General features: G+C 45.6%; 1 pseudogene; it reads right to left on the bottom strand.

Moving 5' to 3' along the window:
• Window positions 1–555: 555 nt before the first annotated feature.
• Window positions 556–6,585, bottom strand: LOC121677351 (annotated as a pseudogene).
• Window positions 6,586–8,799: the final 2,214 nt, after the last annotated feature.

Below are 8,799 nucleotides of genomic sequence, written 5' to 3'. Positions count from 1 at the left end.
GAGGTTCTCATTCAAGATGAAGTTTTGGATCAGAGCCCAAGAACATCAGCATCAGTGTCTCCTGCTCTGCGGGCTCTGCCTCCGGGGCCTTATCCTGAAGGAGGAGCGCTCTCCCAGGAGATACGATCTGCTCACAAAGCCACGGGAAGGGGCTTTTCCAAATTGGAGAAATTGAGAGGTGAAATTTTGCCAGAGGCGAAATTATGGAAGCAAAAGGCTCTGGTTGGCCGTGATTCTTTCCAGTGCACATCCGTCTTGGCCCTGCAGACTCATTCCCACCCCTGCAAGACCTCTTCTGCCAAAAAATCAATCATGCACATGCTCCCATTCACACAGGGAGAGGAGTATGGTTCTGGCTCCCTCTGGCATCAACCCTGGATCCGCTTCATTAGGCTAACCATCTGGGTCATTTCAATTCTGTTTCTAGCCCTGACATAATTGAAGCATCCGAATCAGCCATTTTCCACCTCCACTGCTTCCCACCCCCACCCCAGCTGCACCAGTGGGAAAGTCTGAAAGCAGACAGTTCCATTCACGCTTGGGGAACATTGCATCCTATGGTCTCTGTTGCAAGAGCAAAAGAAAGCCTGTCCTGCCGAGGACCATGCATTCCTTCAGAGGATGCGAGGATGCACCTTCTTCCTCCTCCTCCTCTGCTGTCTCTGAACTCACTGAGGCGACTACAATCGTCATTGGGACAGCATCCAACAGATAAAATGTGACTCTGTAATTTCATCTGCATCCATCCAAACTGTACAGGAACGGCTGTTGGGCCTTTGGCCTCCTGCTAACGGCTTAATTTTATTTCTGCTGAAGTAAATGATGATGGTTTGGGTTAATATAGTGAATTGCAGGCCCTAATAATTCCCAAGATTACAAAGGGTAAGTGGCTAATGTATATAGAAATACAGTTATTGGAAGACACTGTCTATTTAAGTCCTTGAGATGCTGTGTTTTAAACTGTGGAATCTAAAAGGTTGCAGGAAGTGGAGGGAGAGCATATGAATTCATCAGTAAAACCCCTCCACCACAGAGAAGAAGACTTAAGCATGCCTGCTGCCAAGAGCCATATCTGGGTCCCTGGTCCTGATGCAGCTGGGGCTGTGATGATGTCCATGGTGGGTTAGCACAAGGGGTCATTGGAACCATACTGTGCTGGGCCAGCCTGGCCCTTCCCTAGACCTGGGATTGCTGGCCCTGCCCCTTGCTCGATACTATGATGGGAGAGCATGCCCTACCCCTCATGGGAGAACTGGCCCCAGCACTCACGATGAGTGTGCACCTCACCTGGGCAGCACCCCAGAGCTGACCCTATGGCAGGGGATGCAAATGAGCCAACTCTATGGGTGTGAGAGCAGGAGAGATGGCTCTTTCTCCCCTTGTCTGCCATGTAGTATCATGGGTGAAAGAACCCCCCATCAACCCATTACCATCTGGGGCAGGTGAGGGAGCTGGCCCAGGGGTCACAAGGATGGGGGCGCTAACCCTACCCCTCCCTTGCTGCAGCACACGAGAGCGGGCTCTGCACCCCTGAGAAGCATACTAAAGCTGACCCTGCTGTCAGGGTTCAGGTGAGGCATCCCTAAAGGCATGCAAGCCAGGGAACTGACCCTGCCCACCTCCCTTATATGTCCCCCGAAAGCCCTGCACCCCACCTGGGCAAGACAGTAATGCTGGCCTGGTGGCATGAGTGTAGGTGAACAGGATCCAAGGACCTGGGAATGGGAGAACTAGCCTGCTCCTTGCTGCAGGCTACATTGGGCTAGCTAGCCAAGGCAGTGCTGGAGAGCTCGCCTGGGTAGTAAGGATGAGGGAAAGCTGGCAGGCTGACCAACCCAGCTACCACCCAGGCCCAGAACCAAGCCTTTGAGTTGGCCTGTACCAACATCCAACCCATCTGTGGAGTGTTGGACCATGTGAAAGGGATGAACCTGCAGATCCAAAACAGCAGGAGCTCCATGACAGGATATCCAAGAGGAGCCCCAGTGAAAGTGACCCCTTTATCGGTGGTGTAGCAGAAGCCAGAGGCCTTGGGCCGGACCAATGACTCTTGGCAATGAGCCCTTGCAAGTAAAGATGAATGGACCGAAGGGTAAACTCTGTGACTCAGCAGACTACACTACAGCTTCAAGGTCAAGGTTCTTCTCTCTTTGTTGTTGTTTTGATTTGCTTTTGTTTCTTCTGTTTCTGTTTTGTTTTGTTTCTTGGTTTTATTTGGTTCTTGATTTTTCTTTTAAATTTGGTTTGTTTTTGCTTTTTGGGGTGTGTGTGTGTGTGTGTGTGTGTGTGTGTGTGTGTGTGTGTTGTTTCGTTTTGTTTTGTTTTGAGAGGAGGCTGCAAGAGCAGAGTGTGGATTCGAGGAAAGAGGGAGGTAAGTGGGATCAGCGCACATGAGATGAAATCCACAAAGAATGAATAAAATTTTTTTAAAAATTAAGCAAGCCAAACTAAAAAAGAAAAATCGCTAATAATATAAATAAAAAGTTTGCTCAGTTGATTTTGTTTGCTGAACTGACTTCTTAAATGTTTCTGCCTTCTCATGCTATCTTATTTACTCATTTATCAGGCAACATGTATTAATATTACCACCACCTACTAAAATACAAGGGGTCATCAAGCTGACCACAATTCCTCATAGAGTGGATGGTCAAGTAGAAGTCACCACACAGAAAATTAGAAGCTGACAGTTCAGTTTTGGAGCCACAGAAAAAGTAAGGTGCAAGGTGTCAAGGAGATGCCTAGGGGAATGGTCCATTGCAGGGACTCCTAGGAGAAGTTATTAGAAATGCATCAAGAAATTGCTTGCCAGGTAAAGACTCAACCCAAGAATCATGGGGGAAGGAAGTCTGGATTTCAGGTAGGGAAAGAATAAATGAACAATATCCATGAGGTTGCAGCGATCTAGTCCCCTTCTGAGCATTAGAAGCAGCATGGTACAGCTGGGTTTTGCAGTATGAATGAGAAAAAAAATGGGAAAGAAGTTGGGTCAGTGAGGAGCCTTTACCCCAAAATTCAAGCCCACATTCCTAACACAGAGAAGAGCCTTGGCTAGGCTTTGGGGGTTGGAACATTGTTCTTTGAGTCACGTGGGAAAAGAGTTGGATGGACATTAAAAACATGTAGTACAATCCAAGACAAAGGGAAGGCAACACACACAGGTCACTTTTGCACTGATAAGCTCAAACAACTCAGTTTCAACAAAATGTGCTGGGAATGCGAGACTAAGCATGTTCAGCACATGTCTCACTGGTTGGTGTCCATGGTGACCATCTATCTGCCTACAAGAAGTTCTGCTACACTTTGGACAAACCACTACCAAATTTCACCTTTCCTGGTCACCACAACCAGGAACCTGCACACAGTGACCTTTCATGCTTGCAAAAGGCCCTGGCTCTGCTAACTGAACCCAGCATCTGGCTTCCAAGGAGCATCCCTAAAAACTCCTGACAGGCTTCCCACAAATGACCCAACCTTCAGGCATCCCACGGGTGGAGTCTATGTGTGTGTGAGGGTTCTTCTTTTCTTCTTTCCGTCCTTTCTTTTTTGTTTTCTTTCTTTCTTTCTTTCTTTTATACTTAATCCAAAACAATCTCCTCCAACTTCACTGAGGTGACTAACCACACCCACCGCCAATGCCACCTCTGAACTGGAATTCAGTTGCTGAGCCAGACCCAGCCTCTGCTTTCTTGTCGATACCAGAACGCACAGCCCTTCTGTGGGAGTCTCTGTGCACCTCCCCTCCTCCCTTCTTATGAATCTTGCAGGTTGTTCACCCTCCGGACCTTTGGGCAGAAGCCTCCTTGTCTCAGGACAGCCAGGGCACTGGGTGACAGCCATGATCACCTGAGTAGATGACAGTATCCTCAGAGATACTGAACGCCCTAGTTGGTAAGGACCCAGTAGAAATGGCTCCAGGCAAACTGTACCTTCACACAGTCAGAAGACGAGAGACGCTGCATGGCCTTCTTTCCATGAAGGTTGGGTACATCCTTATTTACCAGATCAGGGTATTTGGGAGTATGGACCTCCTTCTCAGCGACAATTGCTTCTTTTTAAAATGAAAGTCCATAGACAGCAACCTGGTTCTTCATAGGCATCAACACTGGTGGCTGCGGGTCAGAGGCAGAGGCTGGAAAGGAGAGGCGTTTGTGTAGGTTTTGAGCCGTGACAAGCTTATATGTGGTAGGTACGCCTCTGCTTTATACACTGTGCACTTACGCTCTAGCAGAATAACACAGACTAGGTGATTTACCGAGACCTCTACCTCTCATTGCTTTCCAGTCTGGACCCCCCAGCATCAGGGCACCAGCATCTGTCAGTTCAGGGCCTAGTTGCTGAACCAAAACATAGCAGAGGGCGTTATAAGAAAAAGTAGTCACTTCTGTAATAAGACCACTCCAGTGAGAGCCAACAGCATTCCATAATAAGAGCATTAAACCATTCCTGTGGGCAAATGCCTGTGTCTCAAAAGTGTCACTGTGGCATTTTTCAGCATAAGCTTTTGAGGGGACATTCAAATTATAGCACAGAGAATAGAACTGAAACAATACTAGCTCATTGATCTCCTACCACGAACATAAAGATCGGCTCAGAGGCTAACAAAATAAGGGCAATCTCAGCACAGGCAGAGATGGTGAGGCTGGTGCCAATTCCATTAGTCATATAGGACTTGGCTAATGATCAGGTGAAGAGAAAGACTCTACAAAGAATATTTTAATGAGGTATGTACACAAGAATGTCACTTGGTGATGGAGGACTCTCATTGGTTAATAAAGAAACTGCCTTGGCTTTTTGATAGGGCAGGATTTAGACAGGTGGAGTAGACAGAACAGAATGCTGGAAAGAAGGGAAGTTAGACAGACGCCATGCCTCTCCTCTCTGAGACAGACACCATGGAGCCAGCCGCCAGGTCATACATGCTGAATCTTTCCCAGTAAGCCACCACCTTGTGGTGCTACACACATTACTAAATATAGGTGGTTAAAGCAAGATGTGAGAATTAGCTAATAAGAGGCCGAAACTAATGGGCCAGGCAGTGTTTAAATGAATACAGTTTGTGCGTTGTTATTTCGGGTTACAAGCTAGCCATGAGGGAGCCAGGTGGGATAAAAAGCAGGCCTGCTCACCTCTTCTCTACAGAATGGCACCCACTCGCCTCTTCACTACAACTTGGCCTTTAAAAAGAAAGATGTCTTTTCTTTTTAAAAATGACATCTTTTCTGTCATTTGCAGCAATGGAAACAGAACTGTAGGAGATTCAGTAGCGTAAGTCAGGGACAGAAAAACAACTGCAGTGGAGGACACCAAGGACCTCAGCACTCAGGAGGCTGAGGCAGGAAGATTACAAGTCCAAGGCCAGCCTGCAGCATATAGGAGTTCTATGCCAGGTGAGCAGCAGGTGGAGACCCTGTTTTCACAGAACAATGGAAAATAGAATATTGCATGTGATTGCAAATAAGCTATTGCTTGTTGGGAGCAGTGAGACCCCAGATCCTGAATTTCTTGTAATCCCCTGATCTGAGTGCCTACAGCTGCTCTGAGCACGAGACCTTCAGGAGTTCCTGATGGCAGGAGAGTGGTTTCTGGTGGGTTTGGCTGGGGCACGGCTATCTCTATATAATCTGCCCCTGAACACAATAAAGGGGGCATTCTTGGGGAATTCAAGATGACCCATGTTGCTGTCTCTCTGTCTATGTGTGTCTGTGTATTTTAACCTCCAGCCCCCTTGCCTAAAGCTCCGTAACTGGGTAATAGCGCACAGAGCGCAGACACGGGGACGCGGTATGCAGCAATTGCTCATTTGTGGAGACTAAAAATTCTATAAATAGAAAATAGCATAAATTTCAACTAGAGACTTAAAAGGCAAGAAGAAGATGAGGAAGCGGAAAATGAACACCGAATCCCAGCTAGATGGGGAGCTGTTCTAATGTACGGTAGAACAGAACGGCCATGGTGTACCATTTACTACAAAGTAGCCAGAAAAGTTGGACGTTTTCTGATACATAGAAATGATAACATTCAAAAACAGATGAGGTGGTTCACCTGTAACCCCAGCACTTGCAATGCTGAGGCAGGAGAATGTCCATGAGTTTAAGTCATCCTAGGCTACAAAGTAAGTAGCAGGCCTCCCTAGGCTACAGAGTGCAATTCCTGTCTCCAAAAACCAGGGAAGGAGGGCTAGAGAGACGGCTCAGTTGTTAACACACACTGCTCTTGCAAGAACCTAAGTTCAGTTCCCAGAAGCCAAGTTGGGCAGCACACGATCACCTATAACTACACCTCCAGGGTATCTGATGCCCTTTTCTGGACTCTGCAGGCACCCACTCCCACAGGGGGAAATACCCACATGCATATACATGTGATTAAAAATAAAATAAATATTTTAAAAGGATAATGCTTCAGACATGATCTATAGCCTGGTGGTCAATTCGTCTCCTAGAATGCAAAGGTTTGGGGTTTATCCGGTTATCTGCGCTAGGGAGGAAAGAATACAAATGAGAATACTTGAGGAGATTAAAAGGGTAATTCCTCCAATCTTTATTTGATCGATTCACATACTATGCACATACCACACTTCAACACCATATCTTTTTAATAAGAATAAATAATACATCAACTGAAATCTTTGAAATGTATATTTTTTGAAGACTTGGCCACTGTGTCAGTCACATTCCTTTAATGGTGACAGAAACCTGACATAATAAAGTTTTAAAGATCCCCGTTACTCACATGAAAGCTGGGCATGGAAGCAGTCATCTGTCACCCCAGCCCTGGGGAGGGCAGAAACAGCTCCCAGGATCTTGACAGTCTTTCGACCTAGCCTAACCAGTGAGCTGCAGATTTAGGAGACAGCTCACAGAGCTTCAGGTGGACAGTAATGGAGGAAGACGTCTAAAGCTGACCTCTTCCATCCACACACATGAGTGTGTGCATCTGCATACACACACAATTTTAAAATGCAAAATAAAAATCAGTGAAAACATAAACCTGTTTTATTGTGGCTCACTCTTCTGGAGGTTATTACGATCCCTTAGCCCATTGTTTTGGGGTCTGCCATGAAGAAACACATCATTGTGGGAACACCAGACAAAAATTACCCTCAATATCCAGGGAGCAAAGAGACAAAAAAAGCTGGAATACCACTATCCCCTTCAAAAGCACAGACCCAATGACCTAAGACCTCCCACTAGGTATCATCCTTCTAAGGGACCTCTTACTTCCTGGAATGCCTCAGACTGGCAAGCAAACCTTAACCTTAAACCTTTAATAGGCCTAGAGAGTACTGTCCATCCAAGCTGCAACAACCACCAGGATAGAGGCAACCTCAGCCTCCTTCGAGATAATTTTGATGCATTTAAAAGTCAACCAAAATCATCACTAGAACAGCATTTTCCCAACAAAGATTTCAAGCCCAATGTGGAAGATTCAAAATAATGAAGTAAGGAATGTTTGTTCAGACTACCATGAGAGCTTCCCTAGCAATGATTTCTGAAGTCCAAAGCTGCTCTCCACCCCTCCGGGACTCTCCTATTCCACCCAAACACCATCTGAGCTCCTCTTCCTTCAACCCATGAAGGAAAGAGACTGACAGCAATGGACACTGCATGAGGTAGCCTTGTAGGGATCACTCACTGCTTGCTGTTTCTCTTTAATCTGAGCCTCTGTTTCTATGGTTGAAATGAGTAGATTAGAGAGGATCAAGGCAACAAATTCAAATATTTAGCAAAGGCTCCTTGAGTCACAGGGCAGAGGAGGGGAAAACTAACCAGACATTGGGGAAGAGCATTTTGGTGGGTGTGGTGGTTTGAAAGAAAATGGCCCTCAAGGGGTGTGGCACTATTGGGAGGTGAAGCTTTGTTGGAGTACATATGGCCCTCTTGGTGGAAGTATGTCACTTTGGAGATGAACTTTGAGGTCCTGTATATGCTCAAGCCACACTCAGTGTCTCAGACCACTTCCTGTTGCCTGCAAGCCACAATGTAGGACACTCAGCTACTTCTCCAGCACCCTGTCTTCCTGTATGCCACCGTGCCCCGCCATGATGATAATGGACTAAACTTCTTAAAATGTAAGTCACCCCAATTAAATGTTTTCCTTTATAAGAGCTGTTGTGGTCATGGTGTCTCCTCACAACAATAGAAATCCTAACTAAGACAATAAAATTTAGAGCATTTCTCCACCACTTGAAAGTTGTTCAGGTTCAACACTGAAGCCTAGGCTGCACTTCAGGGCACTGTTTGGCATGTAAGCCCAATACCAAATCTTCATGTTTTTTTCAAAGATTTTATAATGCATATTTTTGTGTTTGCACATGTGTCTGCTTGTGGGGATACACATCTATGTGTTTGTACTTACTTATGGATGCCAGAAGTCAATCTTAAGCATCATTCCTCAGTCCACTTTAGTTTTGTTTAATGATTATTATTATTACTATTATTTTGTTGTTACTATTACTTGTATATTCAAATGAGTTGGGACATATACATGCCATAGAATGTATGTTGAAGTCAGAAGACAACATTCAGGAATTCATAAGTTAGTCGCTCCTTCCACCATGGGATCAAACTCAGGTCATCAAACTTAGTAACAAGTACCTTTATCCACTAAGCCATTTCTCTGATAGGACTTTTTTGTTTGTTTTTTAGCACCATAACTAATTAAATTCTTAAGACAGAACTGTGAAGGCCAAAGGAAACATATCTGGTGGCCCAAACTGGCCTTCAAACTACCAGTTGACATGTTGTGGGTTAGACAGCCCCTGGGATTTTCTGGTTCTTTAACAATGGAAAAAGAGAATGT

The sequence above is a fragment of the Arvicola amphibius genome, chromosome 11 (genome assembly GCF_903992535.2).
Source record: "Arvicola amphibius chromosome 11, mArvAmp1.2, whole genome shotgun sequence".
Lineage (NCBI taxonomy): Eukaryota > Metazoa > Chordata > Mammalia > Rodentia > Cricetidae > Arvicola > Arvicola amphibius.
Note: the sequence above shows the minus strand (reverse complement) of the source record. Positions and strands in the feature narration are given on the sequence as shown.